Raw genomic sequence first — 25,995 nt, 5'->3', positions numbered from 1 at the left:
ATATTTTATTAACATGGATGTAAATGTAAATAACTGCCCGTTACATAAACAAAGTGCGAAAGTAAACATGAAAATATGAATATTACATTTTCGCTACATTTTCTCTTTTGAAAATGTAGGTTTCATTTTAAGGCACCGTTTAAAGTAAAATACTGTCCAAAGCATAAGAGGCGAAGAAATGCAACTGCATTTAAAATTGAAAAATAAAATAATACAGTGCATTTACAAATATATATATATAAAAAAAAAATAATTTATATCATACTCTTTTTAATTTTAAGCTTAGTATGCATTAAATAATATTATAATTATTCATTAAATCGCTCGATTTGTTAATAAAAATAAAAAGTTTTATATTATTATTATTATTATTATTTATTCACATAATTGATATACAGTCAAAGCAAGATTTAAACAACATTATATAAAGAACAAATATTATTTAAGCAACAAGTTGACTGATGAACAGAACAATTCAGATTCTACCCAAGAATCTCAGAATAGTCTGTCAGGTAGCGTCGTAAAATATGGAGTGTTCCAAGTAATGCTGTTTTTTGTAGGTCATATGGGGTCACTTCGTTCATGCTTAATTGCTGTAAATAGTTGGAGAGCTTCTTTGAAAGTGCGCCAAGTGCACCGATAACTATTGGGATAACTTTAATGTGTTTAAGCCACAGCCTGCCAACTTCGACTGTCAGATCTCGATATTTAGTAATTTTTTTCCTGTTCTTTGTTGTTAATGTTGTTATCACTGGGTACTGCAATATCGATAATCCAAACCTGTTGATTTTCGATAATTGTGATGTCAGGTCTATTGTGTTCCAAATGCCGATCAGTTTGTATTCAAAAGTCCCAGAGAATTTTTGCTATTTCATTTTCCAATACCGTCTCTATTTTATGCTGCCACCAGTTATTAGAAGTAGGAAAGCCATATTTTTTGCATACATGTGCCAGTGAATTATTTTGGCCACTTGATCATGACGGTATTTATAGTCACTTTGCGCTATCTTGCTGCAGGTACTGATTAGATGTTCTACAGTCTCATCTTTCTGATCGCATAATCTGCATTTATTGTTATGATTGATGTTCAATTTTTGCTTTCATTGCATTAGTTTGTAACGCCTGTTCTTGATCTGCTAGAATAAATCCTTCTGTTTCTTTTTTAATATGACCATATTGTAGCCATTGTCACATCTTGTTTACGTCAATTTTGTCCTCAATATCTCTAAGAAATTGACCATGGAAAGGTTTATTTTTACAGCGCACATATCGGTAATTTTGCTGTTCCTTTTTGTAATCGGATTTGTTTCCTGTTGATTTTATAATGCCCTCTTGCGTAATTGCTTGAAGCATTGGCTCTGAGTTATTGTCGATGTAACTTTTCAAGCTAATTTCGTCTTCTGGAAGAAGACGAAATTAGCTTGAAATTAGGCTCACTTTCAGCAGACCCCGTCCACCTGTTCTCCTTGATGGGTACAACCGGTCAACATCACTTTGTGGATGTAATGCATGATGCATAGTCATTAGTTTTCTAGTTTCGCAGTCCAATTTGTCCAGGTCTTTCTTTTGGCCAATCTATTATGCCAGCTGTGTATTATCGGATCACTGGTAGAGCCCAAGAATTCATTGCTCTAATTGTGTTTAATCAATTTAGTTTTGTTTTCAGAATATCTCTAACTCTTTTGGTGTATTTTGTTGCTGCCTGTTGTTTAACTTTCGAGTGGAGAATGTCACTGGTTTCTGATATTCCTAGGTATTTATAGTGTTCGTCAGCTGAAATTGCTTTTATATATTTTTCTTGATCAAAATTAAAAATTACTAGTATCATTAATTTTTCCTCGTTTAATAGATAAAATTGCGCGCATTTATCTAAACCAAATTCCATTTTGATGTCCTGACTGAAAATATGAACTGTGTTCAATAGAGAGTCTATTTGCTGGGCCGATTTTCCATATAACCTCAAGTCATCCATATACAATAGACAGGAAATTTTAATATTACATTTAGGAATTTCATATCCAAGTTTTGCTTTGTTCAGAATTAGATAAAGGTATCAATGAAATGTTGAAGAGCAATGGTGACAAGGAATCACCTTGGAAAATTCCACGTTTAATGGTGATATCTCCGAATCGTTCATTATTCACTATTAAAGTTATTTTCCATGATTTCATAGCAACAGCTAGAAAGGAACATATGTTTTTGTTAATTCCAAATATTTGTAGTGATTTTAGGAAGAGTGTGGGAAGGAATCGAATGCTTTCTTATAGTCTATCCATGCCATGTTTAAGTTAGGTTTTCGTATTTTTGAATTTCTGAGAATCATTTTATTAATATGGATCTGGTCTTTTGTTCCTCTGGATTTTTGAAAATTGACTTTCTGTTCAATCGGATAAATCTGATTATCTGATAATCAGATTTATCCGATTGAAAAATGAGCGATAGTTAGTTGGGTCTGCATCCTTATCCTTATCTTTCATGAAGAGAAAAGTGCGTCCAGATATCATCCAGTCTTCCACTGAGCCTGACTGCAACAAAAAATTAAATTGTTCTGCCATTCGATCATGTAGACTGGTTAGATGCTTTAACCAAAATCCATGTAGTTCGTCTTTGCCAGGTGCACTCCAGTTTTTTAATTTTCCGCCTTGTGCCCTGACAATTTCTTTAGTGATAATGACATTTTGCATTTATTTTTGTTTCATTTCTGATTCTATTTCCTTAATCCACGAGGCATCTTTATTGTGTTCAATAGGATTATCCCAGATTGTCTTCCAAAATTTGAGTGTTTCTCCTTTTTCTGGTGAATGATTGTTTGAATTTGAATTTCTCTGGAGAGACTGAAAGAACTGACGTTGGTTCTGTCGAAATTGCATATTTTGCACATATTGGTTTATTCTTGCTTCATATCTTTTAATTTTCTGTGCAGTCGCTATAATTCTTTGTTGTTTTGTTGGCCAAAGTATATGTGTTAATCAATTTGTTTTTGATGTTATTATTTTTTCAGCCGTCCTTCTTTAAAAGTCTTTAAGTTGCAAATCAGCTCGATGTTTGTTGACTTTTCGTTCCAACCGGATTTTCCATGGTGCAGACTGTTTCATCCTCGGCTTTTGCAACTAAGATTTACTGTAATGATATAGGCTATGTTGTATAGGAGCTGATTTTTTTTCCTTTATGATGTTGGTTGTGATGGTTTTAATCACAGCATTTGCGTCTAAGAGGAGCTGTTTTAGCTTAGATTTATGGAAAGTTTTTAATGGTGGTAGTCTTATACGGTCAGTTATGGAGGCATATGTTCCAATATCTATGACTTAATTTTACACTGAACTTCTGTCAAAACATTCTGAGGTATGTCGTCAGCCTGATGCTTATCGAATTGAATTCCAAACTTTGATATAGCTACCTCCTGCTGATTTGCTGTTAGTGGAGTTGTTGGTTTATTACGTAACTCTTTCAACTCTAGTTCAGTAAATATTTTGTTAAGGAAAATGAAATTCTTTTGGTCCATAAGTCTTTGTTCTGTTATTGCAGATTCTGGGAATTTTTGTTTCCAAATTAAATGCACACGCTTTCTAAAACCTCGTTTTTCTAGTGTTGATTTGTAAAAACATTTCATAACTTCTCTGTTTTCTTCTACAGTCCATTTTTTACGTTTGGCTTCTTCCAGTCGCTTTTCAGCTTCCTGCTCTGATTGCCCAGCAAGGAGAGCTGGATCCTGTAGCCCACTTGTCGTCTGATGCCCAGGATCCACAACATCTGACACAGTCCTTGATGACGCGGGAGTCGACTGATCCGGTATGGATCTCTTCTTACTTTTCACCATTACGATAGAGGATGGAACTCTGTTAGTCTGGCTTCTCAGTTGAGACCTGTCTGACAAGGATGGCCCTGCTGGCAGCTATACTACCGCCAGAATAGCTCTCAACATCACTGAAGCACGCAACCCCACGGCCACGACAAGGACGTGTTCCTTCGGGGGATTGTTATTATTATTATTTTCTTTGTAGAGTGAAAAAATACCTTCAATATATTACTCTGAGACCTTTGAAATGGGAAACGTCTTCTTTTTATATATATTGATCTCACTCAATATAAGCTCACAACTAGTTAGTTGCAAAGCACAGATGGCATCAACTCGGCTAACCAGGTCGTCTCGCTGTTCTTAACATTTTAAATGTCTTCACAATATATTGTATTGCTAGATAGGAATACAATAAAGCGATAAACAGTTTTGACATTTTCGTAGAAAGCTTTTAAAATAGTTTTGTTATCAATCTATATCTGTTCTTATGGAATGAACTGTTCCATGTGGATGGAACATGAACTAGTTCATAACATCCATTTATTTTTCTGCTGACTATTTTTCAAATTCAAATCTCATCCATTCTGCTATCTATATGTAGATTTTTTTTTTGCATTACAATAATTTCTTTTCAACAGTAACAGGGTTACTGTGAAGTTCTTGCAGCTAAATGATCTCGAATAAATTCAGAAGACTGCTGTGAGCAGCCTCCACTAAATACAATTATCCAATGCTTTTAAACTCCTCTACCGTGGTGAAGCATTATTATTAAGATCAAATAAAAAATCGTAGGGTCAAGGTCGAGTTGTATAGAGTTTCATTATCGTTTTCTGTCTGAAATTCGAACAGACATAATTGCTAATAATGCCTGGCAACTTTCATATGAACTATTCAGTAGTGGTAACAGTGGCCTATCAGTAAACACCAATTCCCAAAATATTCTGACGTTGGCTTGGCTCAAAATGCGGAAGATCATTTTATCCTAATATTATCTTCAAGCTTCATAAACGTTTTCTTTTTTTTTGGGGGGGGGGGCTTTTATTAATCATTTTCAGGGGTCAACAATATTTTTTTATTAAAAATATTTTTAATAAAAAAATATTTTTCTGGACAATTGTTTTTTAACTTTAAGAAAATTGTGCATAACATAAACGGGCTACTCCAATATCAAAAATTAATATAACAAATTATATTTTTCAATAAATCGAATGCCTCATGAAATGAGACACGATACATGTGGCAGGATATTCCAAGTTTATCAATATTAATAATTAAGAACTGAAGAAGCATAGATATGAATAACTAAGTATTAACACAACCACAAGGTGTACTTCATGAATGGAATTTTCAAAGGTATTGTTTATTGCGTATTTCATGATTTCTTACATAATATTTTTTTATATAATATAATATATTTTATGATATATTTACTTTACAAATTTATCATGTAAATTATATAAAACTATTCCAAATTATATTTCATGTGTGCCCTCTTTTCACACTGATATACTCGCAACTATGGAAAAGATTTCTTTATTCTATCATTCGCACGTGATCAAAAGAATTCATTTTTCTAGAACATTCTTCTGTCAATAAAAACGCAAAAAAAATATATTTATTAGTCAACCATTTTAATTACTTCTTATTACAAGAGATAAATGAAACATTAATCGCATTGTACATACGAAACGCAACATATTTTTGTTTTAGGCCTTGCAGACGATGCCTGAAGTTGGCAAAATACTTTTCCGGATTGGTTTGTTCGTGCACAACACACATCCGCTTGTTCTTATATTAAGCTGATTACAGCAGTGATTTCAGGCTCAGGGATTTGCTTTGTGGAAACAGATCTTAGGTAGGTTAGGAATATTCTACAGAAAATATGCTATATGCGCGCTTTATGAACACATTTCATAGAAACTTTGATTTATTTAAAGAAAACAAAAGCGTGGACCTATTTAAAAATTTCATAATATCAATAGTAATATATGGGATTATTATTGATTAAGTTTTAATTATTTTTAGATAATTAGATTTACATTCAGTCTTTCAAACCAGGGGCAAAAATAATTCGGAGCATTTTTAACTTTATTTTTCAATCAATGCCCTTTTAATTAACTTTTACGGAAACCTTTTTTTTAAGTTTAAGATTAATTTTATTCTGTACATTGCGCCTTTTCCATTTTTTTATCGAGGGTAATGCTAACACTTAACCACTTCTTTAAAAAATAGAAAAATTCCACTTCTGATTTGATTATTCTTCAAGAAATGCTTCGTTTTCATCATCTCACTTTTCAGATTACATATGGCATATCCATTTTTTAAATTAAAAATTATTCATAGTACGAATTTCAAGTTATACGAACAAAATTGTATATTTTTAGAATTAGATTTTGAAAATGACAAAAAATATTACACAACAGCGTCTTTTTTCCATTTTCATATTCTTTATGGATTGTAAATATCGACAGAGATAAAAATAAAAGTTAATCAAAAACTTTTAATTACTTAGTAAGAACACAACAGGCGAAAAAATTTTAATCTTTTAATCCAATTCACTTATTGTAACTGCGGTATATTCGAGGATAAATATAACAGAGTAAACAAAGAAAATCGAATTAGAAAACATAATTTAACTGAGGTATTCGAATACTTTGATTTCTTCTGAGTACAGTTAAAGGTGGAAAGGAGGCTGTTTTTGTTTTTCTTTTGTTGATTTAAACAGAGGATGAGAGTAGTCCAGATTTTGGAAGTTAAACAAGTACGCAAACAGAAGAGAAAATATCATCCCTCTGCGCATACATGTCTCATTATATAAGACAAAAACCACATAAAATAGAAAATTATAAGGAAAACTGTCAAACACAGTCTAAGTCATGAAACTGAATCCATTGGAACACGTGCAGCTGTGCATGTTGGGCGATGTGGGTTTCAAGGTGCACTGCGAAGTACACCTTGAAACCCACATACCTACTACTGCTGTATTGTGGAACAGTCTTTCCCCTGATGTGTTTCCCAAGGAATACAATATATATTAATAAATTTAGTTTAATCCTTTATCCAAGCGTAAGTAAACAAAGTTTGCACCTGAAGTATCTTCAGGACTGAGGCAACTGGTGGTAAAGGTGGACCAAGCTCTCATCACTCCTTTCCTCAGTATCTCCCATAATGCCTTCTCCATTGTTTCCACCTTGGTATTACCACTTCTGGGTCTGGCTCCCACTGACAAGACCTCAATAAAAGTCGAAACCAGTCGGGTAGTGGCCCTTCCCTTAATGTTTAGCATTATACATGTCCGCAAGGAGATGTGCTTTGCATTATGGGAGATAGTGAGACAAGGAGTGATGAGAGCTTGGTCCACCTTTACCACTAGTTGCCTCAGTCCTGAAGATACTTCAGGTGCAAACTTTGTTTGCTTACACTTGGATAAAGGATTAAGCTAAATTTATTATAGTCTAACCAAGTGGGAAAAAAATCTTTCAACATCTTTCTCTAAATCCAGAGTAATTTAATAATAAGGTGAGACACCTTTTATTTTTCAATCCAATCCAATAAATAATCCAATATTTATCGAATGAAAGTAATTCGTCTAACGTCTTTTGGCATTAAAGTATTCAAACATGATACAGGGGATTAAAAATTCCAAGGAGGTGTAGGTACCCCATTCCTGTACCTTTTTTTTGGAAATTCATAGCCAGCAGGTGTCCAACTTTATTCATTACGGACAGTTGGGTTCATTGCTATCAACGATTTGAAGACGTAAATATGACAGGAGTGCCGCCACCTCGTCTTCCCAATCCACTGGTATTATTGTCGGAAGTAACAAAGTACTCTCCGACCACAGATGCGAGACCCTCGGCTGGCAATGTGCCAAGAAGAGTCAGTTCATGTTGAAAGGGAGAAAGAAATAAGGCGACGTGTACACTCCAAATCTAGTGCTTTATACGTTAAATTTTCCAACTGTTGTACAAGCAAAATAGTTACCATTTTGATAACTAGAATTTTTATTAAAGAAACGCTATTTAAATTATACACATTTTTCGGTCGTAAAATGTTAAAACATATACGACTTATTGTTAAACTGACCATAGATTTTTAATTCGTACGTATGTTCGTATAATATTGCCTACCGGTTTCGCTAGTAATAACTGACTAGCTTTCTCAAGGCTGGCACAGTACAAAAAAAAAAAAAAAATGATAAATGCAAAAAAGGTTTAAGAATACAAAAAACGTTAGTACCTGTTAGGTAGCTAAGGTAACACGTTCGCGTGACATGGCTGTATGAAATTGTGACTTTCTACTCAGTATCATGAACACGCGTTACATGCAAACGCGTAATATGATTATTCGCGTACTGTTGAACTGATGGAATTAATTAGATTTTCCCAAGTATCGTTCAGTATGGCCCCTTGATTTCTGTTTAGGTTTCTGCCTGTACGTAGCACTACTGCTGCTTCTTAATAATCGGTGTCTGCAATCTTCCGACTCTACGTAGGGCTTAGAGCTGTTATTCCAGTCTATCGTGTGGTTCGACGTTGAAAAGTGATGTGCTAACCCGGAGTAATCGTTCTGTTGTGATTTACATTGCCAACATGTTCTTTCTGTCTTATTTCTAGGCTTCTCTAAGTTTGTCCAATGTAGGAAAGACCGCACGTACATGGAATATTATACACACCTGGATATTTATCAAATGGAACACTGTCTTTAAGAGATCTTAGAACCTGTCTGATGCTAGTAGTTGGTTTAAATACAACCCTGATGTTATGGGCCTTTAACAATCTCGCAATTTTGGTGGAAACTGAACCCATAAAGGGGATGACTGCTGTTGAAATTTGCTGGAAGACTGTCCTTTCTTGTTGGTTATCTTTGTATAGAAATTTGTTGGTAATGTTTCGAGGATAACCATTTTGCGATAGTGTTATAGCGATTTGGGACAGTTCTGTTTGAACTTCTTCATCGTCGGAGATTAAAAAAAAAAATTAGACAAACAGAATCCTACATTAAAAAATTCTCAACACTTTGTTGACAAACTCAAACACGTGAAGATAACACAAACAGACATAATGGCCAGTCTATACGTAGTATCCTTATTCACGAATGTACCAGTAGAAGAAGTCATGAACATTATCAAAGATCTCTTTCCTGCTGATATTACAAAGATGTTTTCTAGCATTTCCTACAATCAAATTTCTTCCAAGTTAACAACAACGTATACAAACAATTAGAAGGCCTAGCCATTGGCAGCCCTCTGTTACCACCATGTGCAGACCTTTTCATGGAGAAATTTGAAAATGAAATCTTCACCAACATTATTCCTAAACCTTCAATATGGTGGAGATATGTAGATGATATCTTTATCATATGGCAGGACAACATGGAAAACCTACATATGTTTGTCAATAGAATCCACTCACTCCACAATAAAATCAAATTTACTCTAGAAGTAGAAAACAAAGAACAACTACACTTCTTGGACATACTAGTTAAAAGACAAGGTAACAATTTCAAACTGTCCATTTACAAAAAACCTACGGACGCTGGACGATTTCTAGATTACTCTTCAAACCATCATAGGTCACATAAACAGAGCATCATCCACATGTTGAGAAATCGAGCCAGAAACTTTATCTCCGACGATGAAGAAGTTCAAACTGAACTGTCCCAAATCGCTATAACACTATCGCAAAATGGTTATCCTCGAAACATCATCAACAAATTTCTATACAAATATAACCAACAAGAAAGAACAGTCTCCCAGCAAATTTCAACAGCAGTCATCCCCTTTATGGGTTCAGTTTCCACCAAAATTACGAGATTGTTAAAGGCCCATAACATCAGGGTTGTATTTAAACCAACTACTAGCATCAGACAGGTTCTAAGATCTCCTAAAGACAGTGTTCCATTTTATAAATATCCAGGTGTGTATAATATTCCATGTACGTGCGATCTTTCCTACATTGGATGAACTTCGAGAAGCCTGGAAATAAGACAGAAAGAACATGTTGGCAATGTAAATCACAACAGAACGATTACCACCGGGTTAGCACATCACTTTTCAACGTCGAACCCACGATAGACTGGAATAACAGCTCTATGCTCTACGTAGAGTCGGCTACCAGACACCGATTATTAAAATACGCAGCAGTAGTGCTACGTACAGGCAGCAACCTAAACAGAAATCAAGGGGCCATACTGAACGATACTTGGAAAAATCTAATTAATTCCATCAGTTCAACAGAACTACAGTACGCAAATAATCATATTACGCGTTTGCATGTAACGCGTGTTCATGATACTGAGTAGAAAGTCACAATTTCATACAGCCATGTCACGCGAACGTGTTACCTTAGCTACCTAACAGGTACTGACGTTTTTTGTATTCTTAAACATTTTTTGCATTTATCATTTTTTTTTTTTTTTGTACTGTGCCAGCCTTGAGAAAGCTAGTCAGTTACTAGCGAAACCGGTAGGCAATATTATACGAACATACGTACGAATTAAAAATTTATGGTCAGTTTAACAATAAGTTGTATATGTTTTAACATTTTACGACCGAAAAATGTGTATAATTTAAATAGCTTTTCTTTAATAAAAATTCCAGTTATCAAAATGGTAACTATTTTGCTTGTACAACAGTTGGAAAATTTAGCGTATAAAGCACTAGATTTGGAGTGTACACGTCGCCTTATTTCTTTCTCGCTTTAAACATGAACTGACGCTTCTTGGCATATTGCCAGCCGAGGGTCTCGCATCTGTGGTCGGAGAGTACTTTGTTACTTCCGACAATAATACCAGTGGATTGGGAAGACGAGGTGGCGGCACTCCTGTCATATTTACGTCTTCAAATCGTTGATAGCAATGAACCCAACTGTCCGTAATGAATAAAGTTGGACACCTGCTGGCTATGAATTTTCAAAAAAAAGGTACAGGAATGGGGTACCTACACCTCCTTGGAATTTTTAATCCCCTGTATCATGTTTGAATACTTTAATGCCAAAAGACGTTAGACGAATTAATTTTATTCGATAAATATTGGATTATTTATTGGATTGGATTGAAAAATAAAAATTTAAATTATTTTTTATTTAAGCTGTGTAGCCAATTGTTGTTGTTCCTGTTGGAAATGCGATTAGCTTTTAGCTTTTTCGGTAATATTTTCTGCTTAAACTACTTCACCCTATTGTAACGCCACCTGTGATAACTAAACGTTTCTTTATTCAAGATTTCGATTGAAAATGCATTGTTAGTCTTCAAATTAAATAAGTAATAAATTACATATTTCATATCTTTCATAAATATCCAAAACTACAGTTGGCGGACTAAGGGTTAGATAACCTGATAATCATGCTATAGATAACTTATAGATAATTAGATGTTAGATAATTAGAATCTATAGTTAATAATTATAAATAATTAGTTTTCTGGATTGGAGACGGACTCTGATAGGTATCAGTGAGTTGTCTATGGAGGAGTGATAACCAAGAAGATGAAAGTTACTAGTGGTGTATCCCCCAAGGGTCTGTTTATTGCTGTTTAATGGATATGGAAACGATATTTCAAGAGGTCTGAATGTTGTCAGTTTTTTGCAGATGATGCAAAGTTGGTGGACATCTATCAGGAGTAGAGCGGATGCTGTGGTTTGCAACAGGACTTAAATACACTAGCTGAATGTGTAAATGAGTACGGATCGTGGGAAAAGTGGAACTTTTCCCACGTGCTCCAGAAAACGACACACAGTCGAAACGGCTCACAGCCCGTTACTCCCACCCATAATCTTATTTCATCATATTCTATCCTCTTTTCCCAAAAAAATTTCTTTCACCTTCGTCCCAAAGAATTCACAGCCACCCTTAAAACCCGATTTTTAAATTCACATACCATTGTCTTACCGACATCTCTCTCTCTCTCTCTCTCTCTCTCTCTTTCTTTCTCTATCTATCTATCTATCTATCTTACCTTTTCATCACCGCGAAAGCGGTAATATACAACTTCTACCTCAGACATACAAGACCAGACAGCACAGCAACTTCACAGAGAGGGGCAACTGACCAACTCACTGCAGCCTTCCAACAAAAGGTGAGAAGTCGGATCCTACACGAGCATCACCACCATAGGCAAAACAACACCTTAGATCTTTTCCACCAAGAATGGAATCCACGGAATCAACTCCTGGCTGAGCAGGGAGACTGCATTATAATCCACTTTCCAGCATAGAAGTGACACCTTCACCCCCCAAAGAAAGGGGGAAGAAAGAAGGATTGTTGTGCTTAACAGTGCGAAAATTAATCAGCTGGCACTCTCATGTTAATAGATAATATTGTGCAATAGTAACTTCTATGTTCTTCCACATTTATGTTCTTATACAGTATCATGTTAAAATAACTCTTAATGGCTTTAATTTAATTTTAAAAAAAAATGTAATTAGCCTTATAAGTGACTTCGATGTAACATACCTCAACAAGAGTATGAGCATGTAACCTCTCTGTCTGACTGCAGAGAACCAAAAACCGGTTAATCCTGTATATAAGATTGTTATGTTTACAATAAAAAAAAAAAAAATCTCCACATTTTCAAAATACGGCGCAGTGACAGGTAAAATCCGAACGCTACGCGCCTCTACAACTAGGCCTGAATTCGCTCACATCAAGAGCTTTAGAAGACAGGCTCTAATGCACTTTGGCGACAATACAATCGGCTCCATACCCAAAATAATCAACACAGAAATAGGCGGAGTACCCTACACCTTTTATATTACTGTTGCTGCTCAGTGCTTTTACTGCCACGAAGAAGGCCATGTAAGGAAGTTATGCCCGTATATACCCAGAAATGAGAAACCGGTTAACAATACTACCAATCCTAGCGGATCAGAGAATCAGAAGCAGCAAGCAGCCAACCCCAAAAAACAGAGCATCCCTAACAAACAACAAAGATCTCAAGGAAACAGCTCTCAGTCGAGTACCGAGGAGACAAAATCAAGTGGTAGCACTAACGAAACCCGACTTTCGGAAGAACCTCCACCAACATCGATTAAAAGCAATCCTAGAGAAAAGGAAACGGAACACAGACAACTAACTAACTCCGATAAAGATAAAAATAGCGAAGAGGAGCAAGAAACAAAAACGGAAAAAAAGCCAAAGACAAACCAGCGCAGCTGCAGCAAGGAACCTTTGCCTCCAAGCATTGGAGGCAAAGGTTCCCTGCTGCTCGATCCCTTCATCCCCCTCTACAAGCTGTTGGGAACCCTCCCAACAGCTTGTAGAGGGTATGAAGAGATCGAGCTTCTTGAGTCCTCAGATGATGAAGAGGAAACTGGAAATGTAGGTCTTCCTCACACTGAAGGCCCACTTACAAGTGAGCAGCTTCAGAGCTTTCTTAAAAAAGTTCGAGGCTCTTCACAAAAACTGCTTACAGCCTATGACTACACCGCTGACATCAGTGGTCTTATCACCCAGCTGGAAGAGTTAAGAACTATTCTGGCAGGAAAAAGAGGGAGAAAAACCACTAATCTCAGGAAAATGATATACTACCTGATAAACGGGCTTGAATCCCAGCGGCAGCGTAACTATCCGTAAAGGAAGTGAGGATTACCGCACCAAATAAAACTAAACCATAAAATAATGTGCACCTCAATAAACCTTCTCTCACTAAACGCTAGAGGATGTGCCACACCACTGCGAAACAGGCTGGTCCTGCAGCATATCCTTGCCCACCGGCCAGAAATAGTTATGCTGCAGGAAACAAACTTCCATTGCAACAGCAAAGCTTCATATCAACACTGGAAGAACTGGCCTTATACCATGCACCGCTGTCCTGCCATACAACTTCATGGATCTGGAGTCAGCATTGGAATTCACCAAAACAGCGCTCTAAAAGTAGAAATAATCGATACCTTTCCTGGGTGTGTAATATATGGGCTCATTACAACTCAGACAGGAAAGAAAATATGTATCATTAACATATACATCCCACAAAATGACCAGCTTGCAGTGCAGGTACTGGAGTTTGTGCGAAACCACCTCAGCAAGGTCAATGACCACATCATTCTGGCAGGGGATTTCAACTGCACTCTGGATCCTACAATGGACAGACAGCAATGCCAAGAACATCGACACTCACTATCTCAGCTTCTCCAGGATGTAATAAATGACTTCGAGCTGACTGACACCTTCAGACACTTGCACCCACATGAGAAAGTGTTCTCCTGGAGAGCCAAAGGTGGTCCTACCAGTGTTCTATACCAGGCACGGCTCGACAGATACTACACATCGATGCACGCAATACTCTACATCAGGAGAGTCACATACCATCCATCTCATGCATCATACCATGATTCCATCCTTCTTAACATTTGCATTCCTGGACACACCAGATACAAAGGAGGAGAATATTGGATATTTAACAACAGCCTACTAAAGGATACAGAATATCTCAGAACCTCTAAAATCTATATCGAAACTCTCATCAGAGATATACCTACTTCACAATCAATTTCCGAGTGGTGGTCACTTTTTAAATCCAAAGTTAGGGTATTCACCCAAAAATATAGTCACCGAAGAAATTTGAATAAGCATTCAGCCCTTAAAAATTTGCAACAACAACAGCAATTGCATCATCCAGAATCTGAGGAATACCAGTCCCTAGAAGCCACCATATGCTCACACCTAGAGCACTCTGCAAGAGGAGCACTAATAAGAGCACGACGCAAACATATTAACTTCGCAGATGCCCCCACAAAGTATTTCTTCTCACTAGAAAAACGCCAACAAGAGTGCACCAGTATATCTGCTATTAAAACAGATAGTGGAAACATCATAGAAAATCATGACGAAATCCTCTTATATACCTTGCAGTACTACAAAAATTTATACCAAGCCAACCCAACATCTATGGAGGCCACGAATATAATTCTCTCCGATGTGAAAAGACTCTCACCAACAACAAGGAGTAACACAGAACTCCCCATCACGTTACACGATCTGAAAACTGCCTGCACCTCCTTACCTAAGGATAAATCTCCTGGCATAGACGGGCTCACCACTGAATTTTATCAGTCCTTCTGGGAACAGCTTGGACCTATCCTCTACAGAGTTTTTGTCGAAGCGAATACCAATGGCTTTCCACTCAATATGACAACATCAGTTATTAAACTCATTCCAAAGAAAGGAGACGCGACGAAACTAGGAAACTGGAGACCCATCTCTATCACAAACACCGACTGCAAAATTATATCCAAAGCTATTGCCAACAAACTTAAACCCGCTCTGAGCGAAATAATAAATAGGCATCAGAGCTATTCCATCCCTGGAAGATCTATCCACGAAAACTTACACCTCATAAGGGATCTCATAAGCATAGCGAACAACAACAGTGAACACAATGGGTCTTGTAACACTAGACCAAGAAAAAGCTTTCGACCGCGTTGAACACCTTTACCTCTTCAACTGCTTGAAAGCATTTGGCTTTGGCTCAGGCATCATTCACTCTATTAAAATTTTGTATGCCAAGGCACAGTTTCGCATGAAAATAAACAACAGGCCTACCATAACTGCACCATACAGCAGAAGTATTAAACAAGGCTGTCCACTCTCCGGTCCTCTTTACACAATTGCCATTGAATCCTTTTTGTGTAGACTCAGCATGCTGCTCAGAGCATGCCGCCCTAAACTTCCCTACCAAACCATAACCCTGACAGCATATGCTGATGATGTTACAATCATAGCCCGCAAAGAAGAGGACTTCCATAACATACAAATGGCATACCAACAATATCAGGCAGCCTCAGGAGCAAACTAAACACACATAAAACCATAGGACTGTGGTGTGGCAAATGGAAAAACCGATCCGATTCCCCAATGTCTGGTACCTGGTCCACAGAGGGAAACAAATACCTGGGGATTTACCTAGGAAACACACCCTCTTATTTGGATAAGAACTGGGAAACACTAAACAAGCGTTTCAAGCAAGTTCTAGGAAAGTGGGCAGCAATACGAGCCTCTGCCTCCACAAGAGGGAGAACAATAATCGTTAACCAAATAGCCACCAGTGTCCTTTGGCATACACTAAAGATTCTTACGCCACCAGTGCACTTCATCAAACAAATAAAGTCAACCATATATCGATTCATATGGAACGAAACAAACTGGCTTTCCTACTCCAAGCTATGTACTTCTCTCAAAGATGGAGGACAAAATTTGGTCTCCATTGACAACAGGATAACAACGTTCCGCGCTCGATTTCTCATTAATGCCCTACAACAGGTAATATCACACAAATGCACCACTGAGTATATTTTCACTTCTGCCACTAGAGGTCTCTCTCTCTCTCCACCACCTTAAGAATGACAGCTCAAGTGCCTGTAAATTTAACAAACTTCTACAAAGATGCCCTTCGACGATGGAAGAAGCTAAACCTCCAGCACACAGTGAAGACAGCAGCGCTACCTGAAATCCTCATGGAACCCATCTTTCACAACACGATGGTAAGAAGCCCGATCACTCAGAAAGAATTTTTCTTTCCTCCATGGAGCTGGCGAAACGTGAGGATCTTGGGTGACATTCTTTCTCCAATCCTCACCTGGCGCTTTCCAAATTCGCTCGAAAACCTTGAATATGGGAATGAGTCTGAGCTGATAGACACCGTAAAGGCCGCTTTTCAAGCCGCTATGCCTGATAGCATAACAGAAGTGGGGCTTAGCCCTCCAAACTCAGAAGTTTTGGCGCCTATCTTTCTGATAAAAACCAATAACTCATGGGAGAAACTTACACCCAGCAACACCAACAAGATCTACAGCACTCTAACACAACAGTCGAACCAGAGCACTTTGTTGGAAAATCCTGCATCATCTGATCAAACACTATTTCAATGGGATCTACCATATCGCACAAGAGCCATCAAACCTGACGCAGATATTCAGTGGAGAATGTGGCATAATATATTACCTACTCCTACTATATTACGAAAATTTAACTCAAACGTCTCAGATAACTGCCTCTTCTGCTACCCATTAGGAACGGTCCGGCATATCTACTTGGAATGCCCAGTCCACACTAAATTAATCAGTTTGACTCAGGAAACGGCAGCTCTTACCTGTGGTAATCTTCATACAGAAGAGGAATATTTCAATCTCGTCCATGTGGAGTCAAATAACCATTCATTCTGCAATTACCTTTTCATTACCGCAAAAGCGGTAATATACAACTTCTACCTCAGACATACAAGACCAGACAGCACAGCAACTTCACAGAGAGAGGCAACTGACCAACTCACTGCAGCCTTCCAACAAAAGGTGAGAAGTCGGATCCTACACGAGATCACCACCATAGGCAAAACAACCTTAGATCTTTTCCACCAAGAATGGAATCCACGGAATCAACTCCTGGCTGAGCAGGGAGACTGCATTATAATCCACTTTCCAGCATAGAAGTGACACCTTCACCCCCCCAAAGAAAGGGGGAAGAAAGAAGGATTGTTGTGCTTAACAGTGCGAAAATTAATCAGCTGGCACTCTCATGTTAATAGATAATATTGTGCAATAGTAACTTCTATGTTCTTCCACATTTATGTTCTTATACAGTATCATGTTAAAATAACTCTTAATGGCTTTAATTTATTTTTAAAAAAAAATGTAATTAGCCTTATAAGTGACTTCGATGTAACATATCTCAACAAGAGTATGAGCATATAACCTCTCTGTCTGACTGCAGAGAACCAAAAACCGGTTAATCCTGTATATAAGATTGTTATGTTCACAATAAAAAAAAAAAAAAAAATCTATCTATCTCCTCATTTCCATCCCCCCCCCCTTCCCTTCGGTCATACTTCAGCAGTAGTATAAAAATGATTATCGCCATACGCCAGATGCAGCTGAATAAGAAGCCAACCAGGAACATCCTACAAAGTTACGTTCAAAATTATTCCTTCCTTATATTCTTCATGTATCTCTATCTTTAAAACATCAGTGATACCCAAGAAATTGAGTATAAAGCCAATGGCATAATAAAAGAGGTACTCCTAAAGAAAAATAGGCTAAATTGTCATAAAATTAATATTTATTTAGAGGAGTAACATAGATAATATCCATAACTTAAATGAGGTAAATATTAAATGGGGTAACAAATTCACAGGTAAAGGTGAAGAATGAAAAGGAGAAAGAGTCGCAATCGCTGGCTCAGTTGGCAGAATAGTTTTTCCTGCTTTAAAAAAAAAAAGAAGTACTTTACTAGGTCTTTTATTCAGCAGTTTCCTGAATTAGTCGATCTTTGGAGGATGAGGATGATTTTTCCCTTTGAAAGATCTTCTTTCTTATTTGCAGTTTTTAAATCTGCCGCTTACAAAAATCGACTGCAGAGCACTCACTCTCAGACAGTAAGTAATATTAAGTAACGAACGTATGTGTGTATGTATATTAGGAGAGGAGAGATTAGTTGTATAGGAATATTCGATATAGGAATATTTTTGTAGAAGCTGTCTACAAAAATTTTAAACTTTTTGTAGACAACAATTAAAATTTTGTACATAAAAATTAAAAAAGTTTATAATATTATCTCTAGCCATGAACTCAGTTATTAGAGATAACTGACAGTGAGACTAGCTGCGTACTAATTTCCAAAAGTTAATTCGTATTGTAAGAATCCTGTGCATTATTCCTGTTGCTGAATCTTTTACGCTTCACCGGCTGATACACGCCGCTCTCGTTGTCGGTTGTTTGCATACCTCCAAGTACTCAATCGTTTTTCCGGGTACTCTCGTAGTTTCCAGAACTATTTAATTTCATCGCATGAAATATGTGAGGGAAGAACGCAGTAATTGAATTCTTCTACGAAAAACTTTCGGTAATTTTATGAAGACTTATTCAAAGGATTTGAATACGGATGTTTTTCTTTTTAGTTCTAAACTTTAAAACTAATAATCCTTTTTATCTTTTTTCAACTTTTTTTGCTACTTGAACATTTGATAATACTTCAACCAAACATTCCGTCTTCAAATATCTTTTTTTTTCGCTTTTATTACTACATTATAAGTGGCTAATGGACGTTATTGCACCTCTTTTCAAGTGGCTGAGCGTTTTAAGGGAGGATAAAAAAAATCTTTAAGAATGATATCATGATATGGCAATCATGCTAGTCTTGAACGAGGCGAAACTTGTGGACAAAGTTCGAAATGGGTGTCCATGAGATATCTTTATTGTTGAATGTGTCATGTGAAAGATGTTGGGTTGATCTCAATGCAGATTTCTGTATGGGTTTTATCTGGGTGTTTTTTTTATATATAATTGCTGAAAGTTTGTTTATATTTCGTAACTTTTCTTAAATAGCTTCCTCAAACAGTAAAACAAAAAGCTGTACACTCAGAAAGTCAGGCTAAACTATTGTTTATTATAATGAAAAAACAACTTGTACAATTGATTCAATAATGAAGTTAGGCTGGATATATTGGCCGAAGATTTTAATACAAATTAAGCCGACCAGTTTAGCCAACGTGACTATTGGCTTCGTCTGGGCCTACATAAGGTGATAAAAACAGCTTAAAACAGGTCAAGAAAGAAACATAAACGTTATACAAATTTAAAAGACCCGTTAAATCAAAGCACGGAGCGTGTGCGATGTCATACATTGTTATGCAAGTGCATTCTGTAATTTGCAGCGAAGTTGAATTCTGGTATGCTAAGTGATCTTATGAGGGTCTTCCATGTGTCAGCAAAGATTATCCCTTGGATTTTCCCCATAGAAGCTACTGTGATAATCCATTCAAAAGGCAGCCTCAATAGGAACCAAGGGATAATCCTTGCTGACATATGGAAGAACCTCATAAGATCACTTAGCACACCAGAATTCAACTTCGCTGTAAATTACAGAACGCAATTGTATAACAATATATGACATCACACACGCTCCTTGCGTTTGATTTAACTCGTCTTTTAAATTTGTATAACGTTTATGTTCCTTTCTTGATCTATTTTAAGCTGTTTTTATCACCTTATGTATGCCCAGACGAAGCCAACAGTCACGTTGGCGAAACTAGTCGATTATCTTCGGCCAATATATCACAGTCTAATTTTATTATTGAATCAAAGTTGGTGGTCGAAAAAATAGAATTAGCTTGTACAATTATAATATTGTTTTGTAATGTGAGGTTTCAGTTCCATGGAACAAACCAATGTACACTGTATATTTCTCGTAGTGTGATATTCATCCTGGTGTAAAGATCTGGGTGTGTCTTTGGGGGGGGGACAAAAAATCTTAGATACGGCGATCAATTTTTAAAATGTTTCAGAAATGTGAATTCATTATCAAAAAATTTGATTTCTGATATATAATGAACAAAGGAATTATAAATGCAAAGAGTAATATCTGTTTAATCCTTATTATCAGCTCATTAAGACATTAAAAAGAATATTACTTATAAATAAATTTTAAAGAATTTTTTCAAAGAATGTAGAAGGAAATAACTAGTATGATGAGTCTTCAAGAAAAATAATAATAATAATCTGAAAAAAATAATAATAACCTCAAAGAATCAAAAAGAGATTTTTAAGGAGCCTACTATAGTCGTAAAAACTTTAAAGGCAAAACGCTTGCTTATCTTTCTTTATGACATACAAGGAGATCTATTGCCATAGTTTTTATTTTTAGTTTATATATATGACACCCAACTTGACTATTAAAAGACAGATTCAAAATACTTATCGTAGGTTCTTACCCCTGTGAGAGCAGCCGCTTCTCCGGATATCTATGATGCTTTGCAGTGAATCAGTTTTTCAGATGAACTTTGTTAAAGAGACTCTGCGAAAAGTATAGGTTAAGTTGTCTGCTATTTTGAATCTTGATGAAAAGATTTAAAGATTATCATCGCCAAGTTTCTTCCTTATGCATGTTTTGCCGTATATAATCACGAAAACTGTGTGACTCAGAACTATGGACTTGACTTCTTTTCTTTTCTGTCTCGTTTTAATCTTGCTAATTCTAACAAAATATATCAGTATCTTTTGTCACTTCCTTATCTAAAAAACCGCATTTAATATTTTTATTTTGAAAAACATTACAAAGAGACTCTGCGAAAAGTATAGGTTAAGTTGTCTGCTATTTTGAATCTTGATGAAAAGATTTAAAGATTATCATCGCCAAGTTTCTTCCTTATGCATGTTTTGCCGTATATAATCACGAAAACTGTGTGACTCAGAACTATGGACTTGACTTCTTTTCTTTTCTGTCTCGTTTTAATCTTGCTAATTCTAACAAAATATATCAGTATCTTTTGTCACTTCCTTATCTAAAACACCGCATTTAATATTTTTATTTTGAAAAACATTACAAATTAGTATTGAAATATTGATTCACATGGTATTAGAGAACCTCCATAAACATGGTTTTCACTATTAAAAAATCCTAGTCAGCACTGACAGCAAAAATAACACAAAAAGAACTCTGATGTGGTCATGGAAATCCAGCAATGTCGGAAAATTATAAGAAATTATTACGCTGACGTTATCCTACTGATTCTACCGTAATTATTCCGCCAACATAAAATTCCTTACGAAAGTAATTTATCCTTGAAAATATCTATTCAAGTAATATACAAGAATTTTCTTTCTATCCCAACTTTGTCATAATAAATATTCCGTTTTAAATACCGACCACTTTTGACGTTCTTAAAAATTCAAAAGCTCAAATTGTTTGTTAACTTTATGGTAAGTTGAAATAACTTTAATCATGCTATTAAAAGTGTGATCAAAGATTCTGATTGTATTTAAATTTTGTGCAGAAAAAAGCTGGTCTAATTGCGCTATGAATTCCTTAAAATTAGTTGCTGAACAGCAGTGAAGAAGTCCGCACTTCCCGAAAAAAATAAAAGTTAATAAGTTGACCTCTCTCTCTCTCTCTCTCTCTCTCTCTCATAGTGTATTATTCATAAATTAAAGCCATTTAATTACGGTCTAGATTTAACTGTGCCTCGCGCTTTAACTGAATTATGTTTCAACGCTAAATTATGAACGAACACGCAGTGTTGCTCCAGGAGGTGATAGAAACTTGGCCAGGCTTAATTTCAAGGAAAAGAAAAGAAAATAATAAAAGCATATTAACGATGAGCCAGACTTAGAAATAGGTCGCATGCATCTACTGGCAGCCACCTGAGCTTCCTTAAGTTCAGGAATCCTTAATAACTTTCCACATTTCTGCTCTATTTATCACACTGCGAGGCAGTTTTGACCAGCGGTTTTAATAACCCTCCGACTGTGCATCTCGCAGTGCATTCCTGCACATGCTCCGAAATGAGCCGAATAGTCCGTAGGCTCTAATGACGGCGATGGCGTGGGTAGAAGGACAATAGGAGTCATTTCATAAGCTGCTCTTTGTCAAGACCGCGTTCTTTGCATGTTTTCGAACCACGCTGGCCACATATTTCGTCTTAGTTGGTGAGTGACAGCGGGGTGAACTTTTGTCAAACCGTTCTTATCGCGTCAACGTTTGCAGGGAGGTAGAAAAGAATCTCAACCCTCCCCCCAATTCGCCAAACATGCAATGCTTTTATTCCATTGAATCTGCTGTGTTAGCCAACATTGTTGTTAGCAATACCGATATAGAATCAACTACGTTGTTAATGATGATAAAACATAATAGAAATGAGATGTAAATTAGTTAAGTTAGTAACAGTCTTTCAGTTGTTATTAAATGAGTATTTCCTTCCTACTTTTTTTTCCTAATCTGGCATAGCTACTACAGTTGAGCCTCAAAGGAGTAACCATGATTTATTTTTCGTGAGCGCGACTCATTCCAAAATAATAAAAATAATAATCTCCTATTACCAAATTATTCAAAGCGATACAGTCCTTTTCTGTTGTATTATTTTCTTTTTCCTAAAAGTTCAATTCTGCGTCCAGAATGGCTCAAACAAAATGGGTATATAAATACATGCATCTACACATTACTTGTTATTACTAGAATAACAACAATCAATGAGTGACCAGAATTCTCCACTTTAGTTTAAATCCACGCTAAAATGTTTCACAGGCCTGCGTAAATGATGTCACACTTTTTTTGGTGAGGTGGGGGGGGGGACTTAATTATTGAAATCTCTAGTCCGTCACATTAGCTTCAAGCTCTCATCTCCCTTTTGGCATCATATATAAGTACCACGTTTTCTCCATTGAAATTGACAGACATCTTAGCATTTATTTCAATGACTTCAACAAATTTTTACATGAATTTCAACTAACAAAAGTAAGTCTAATAGTACAATATTATTAGTATCTTGTGTTTTTAATGATGGTTGCATGGATAGCTAAGGTCCAATGTATTTATGTCTACAAGTTGGGTATGTTCAGTTCGTATTCAGGTTTGTCTGGTTTGCAGGATGGAAAACCCGAGTTTCTGGGTGGAAATACCCTGCTACCTCCATATGAGAATGGATATCACTTCAAAAAGTGCTCGTGATGGATCGTCACTTCTATACGGGATTCAAATTCAAGTTCAAATTTCTTGTGTGTGTTTTCAACGTAAGCCACTTGAGTGTGGTGGGTTTTTTTGTGGGGGGGGGACTGCCTTAGCACATTACTCCCACACAATAGAATATAGTAAATAAATGTCGTGTGTGGGAAGGGATCAGGAGCAGAGTAATCTAGTTGATATTCTACTTAAACAGCAGGAGGTTGTATTCCTTCGGAAATGCTTCGTGGGGAAACTGTTCCATATAACTAAGGTGAGTTAAATGAATGATAACCGGGAGTAGCAGATTCGATGAGTTCGACTGTAAAGCGAATGATGAGCATCTATTGCGCGAGTTCCTATAGACCTGGCAGAAATAAGGGAGATGATGCATGCTAGTTCTGCTGAAAAGCTGTCATGGAAATATATGTAGAAGAGACAAAATGCGGAAACTGGTCTTCTAAGAGAAAATGGCTGAAGATAATGTAAAGAGATGTGTCATTAATCAACCGAACTGCTTTTTCTGAACAGCATTGACTTTCACTCAATATATGATAATGTAATACACCATTTTGAGATAATTTTGAAAAGCATTAACTGAATTTTACATTAATATCGTGGGTTGGCTACGGTTTAGGCAGTCAAGGAATTCTACTTTAGAGACCAATGGAACTCTTTCAAGCAACATCGAGCTTCTACGAAACAGGAATGGTCGTGAAAGTTTCACACTTAACGATTACGTTTATCTATTCAGCTATGATTCACAAAACAAGCCCAAAAGGTGGGATTCGAACCCAAAGCTGTTGGATGGAGAATGGATCTATACGCTATCCAACCCCTGTCTAGCAGACAGGTTCATTGATTAGTATATTCATAGTATACGTACATGAAATGATGTATGTTTTTTAAATCCACATTAGACTCAAGCTTATGTCCAATCCTGTCTCCACTTCCTTTCTCCGATCTCATCAATCTGCTGTTATGTTTTCATAACATTTTCATAAGCATTTATCTCAAATAGTGATTTTCTTTCTATTTATTTATTTTTTTTTTCACATCCTCAGTAGAAAAACTGTTATAGCTTGCTACTTAATCGAGAGATGGCGCTGAGAATCCAGATATGACTTTCGCATTGTTATTTTTATAGAGAGAGATAATATGCTATGAAAAAAAATTTTCATAACATTCAGTGGAAATAGAATCCCGCTAGTAAAAGTAATTAAAGTTACTTTATAATAATACATATCAGCATATCAGGAATCATTGTCAAGGTCTTAGAGAAAATAGTCAAGAGGAAAATACAAGATTGGATAGAAGAAAATGGGATACTGTATCGGGGACAGCATGGTTTTGTGAAGGGTAGGTCATGCCTCAGTAACTTGCTCACGTATTATAACACAGTGACGGCTGAACTGGATAAGGGTAATGGATTTACGGTGATTCTACTGGACCTTGCCAAGGCCTTTGACAGGATTCCACATGGAATTCTAATCAGTAAATTGCAGCATATGGGAATGGACATAGGGTTGGTGAGATGGATAGGAGGGTAGTTGACGGAGAGATATCAGAGAGTGGTTTACTCGGGAGTAGAGTCCACAAGACGGCCTGTGACTAGTGGTGTGCCAAGGATCTGTTCTTGGACCACTGCTGTTTAATTTGTTCATAAATGATATAGGAAATGATCTGAGAGGAACAGTTCATTTGTTTGCGGATGATGCGAAGTTGGGTAGGGCAATAGTGAATGCAGATGACGTCAAAATTTTGCAGGATGATTTGGATAGATTGGAGGTCTGGGCTAAGGAGAATGGATGTCAGTTTAATGTGGCAAAATGTAAGGTTATGCATTTTGGGGTGAAAAGATTGGCGGCAGTTTACTGCATTGGTGGAACCCTGCTCCAGGAAATTGATGAGGCACGAGATTTGGGAGTGTTGGTAGATAAGTAATTGAAATTTAGGGGACACATTGCAAAAGTGACCAAAACAGCTCATCAAATCACTTGGTTGCTGAAGAATACGTTGACAAGCAGGTTATTGTTCCTCTGTATCGAGCCTTGATAAGACCCCATCTAGACTACTGTGCTCAGATTTGGTCACCTAGGTTTCTTCTTGATGGGGAGGAGGTGGAGAGGATCCAGAGGCGAGTGACCAAGATGATAGCAGGTCTGTGGAATGAACCGTATGAGAACAGGTTGAGGATTTGTGGGTTGCAAAAATTGGTTGATAGGCGGAGGAGGGGAGATATGATTGAGACATTCAAATTACTGAAGGGGTTCTATAAAATTAATTCAGAAGATATTTTTGAGAACAGGGCTGGTTGTGGGAGGACTAGGGAACATCCATGGAAACTGGGCAAAAGTGTGGTTAGTAAAGGTGTTAGAGCTGGGTTCTTTACTTTTAGAGTAGTGAATGAGTGGAATGCGCTCCCTGAGTCTGTGGTGGATGCTGTGACAGTGAATGAGTTTAAGGCGAGGTATGATAGATACTGTATGAATGTCAAATAGTTGTGATGAATATGATTTGGGGCCTCCCTCGATGAGTCTAATGACTCCCTGGAGTTGCCCGTAATAATAATAATAATAATAATAATAATAATAATAATACACAGGTTCCTTAACACGTTCATTGACAATCACGCGATATCGCTCGATGCGAGCCCTCGCCAAACGGCCGATCACGCGATATCACGTGGACTTCGCTAACTAAATTTTAAAAAAATAAAAAAAATTTGGCCACCACACGAAATTCCAATTTTCAGCTTGGCAGTGAAAGTGTTAACCA

At 36.7% G+C, this 25,995-nt stretch overlaps 1 protein-coding gene across 1 annotated transcript in view; it reads left to right on the top strand.

Moving 5' to 3' along the window:
* Positions 1 to 25,995, top strand: part of Tbh (Tyramine beta hydroxylase) — a 69,313-nt gene that overhangs the window by 416 nt on the left and 42,902 nt on the right. The gene's annotated exons all lie outside the window — the stretch shown is intronic.

The sequence above is a fragment of the Typopeltis vanoorti genome, chromosome 15 (assembly GCF_054136105.1).
Source record: "Typopeltis vanoorti isolate ZY-2024b chromosome 15, IOZ_Tvanoo_1.0, whole genome shotgun sequence".
In the NCBI taxonomy this organism is placed as follows: Eukaryota; Metazoa; Arthropoda; class Arachnida; order Uropygi; family Thelyphonidae; genus Typopeltis; species Typopeltis vanoorti.
The sequence above is the reverse complement of the archived record's forward strand: the minus strand, read 5'-3'. Positions and strand labels throughout refer to the sequence as shown.